The sequence below is a fragment of the Cynoglossus semilaevis genome, chromosome 3 (assembly GCF_000523025.1).
Source record: "Cynoglossus semilaevis isolate Cse_v1.0 chromosome 3, Cse_v1.0, whole genome shotgun sequence".
In the NCBI taxonomy this organism is placed as follows: Eukaryota; Metazoa; Chordata; class Actinopteri; order Pleuronectiformes; family Cynoglossidae; genus Cynoglossus; species Cynoglossus semilaevis.
The window spans coordinates 13,623,695-13,624,339 of NC_024309.1; the positions used below are offsets into that span (position 1 = coordinate 13,623,695).

At 32.7% G+C, this 645-nt stretch overlaps 1 protein-coding gene across 2 annotated transcripts in view; it reads right to left on the reverse strand.

Annotated features, from left to right (window-relative positions):
- The window catches only part of pou6f2 (POU class 6 homeobox 2), a 98,767-nt gene that overhangs the window by 8,193 nt on the left and 89,929 nt on the right, over window positions 1-645 (reverse strand). The gene's annotated exons all lie outside the window — the stretch shown is intronic.

A 645-nucleotide genomic window follows, 5' to 3' on the forward strand; every position in this document is an offset into this window, starting at 1 on the left:
GAGTAGCAGATACTGGAACACAAGACTAGAGTAGGGCGCCCTCTAGCGGCTGTCAGTTTGAAAATAATGTGAAATGTGAAATTATATATTTTAATATATAAATAAAAATATAATATAAAATAAGATAAAAATAAAATAATAATATAAAATAATAAGTGTGACTTATAGTCCGGAAAACACGGTGTATATATTTATTCATAATTCCCTAAATGTAAATAAAGTCAAAATTCTAAATTGCGACATCATCAACGACTAACTTACTTTTTAGTGTCAACCGCAAAAATTCACGTGACCCCTGGCTGCGATGCATTTTACTATGTGAAGCTAAGAGGCTAATTAGCATTTTTTGAGCTAATCGCAAAGCAATTTATTACAGGTTTGATAAAGTCAGGGTCAAAACTGATTTTTTTTAAATTCATCAAACAGAATGTAATCTCACAGGTGTTGTTTATTATTATAATGACAATAATTAGTGAGCAGTAGCTCCTCCTAGTGTCCTTTTTAAACAGTTCTATGGTTCTGGGTCTATTTTTTTTTTTTTTCCTGTTGTGACTGAGAGCAGACTCAGAGAGGATTTAATGAGATAAGTGAAACGTAAACATAAACTAAACCTCGACTTGATCAACGGCGCCCCCCTCCTCCTCT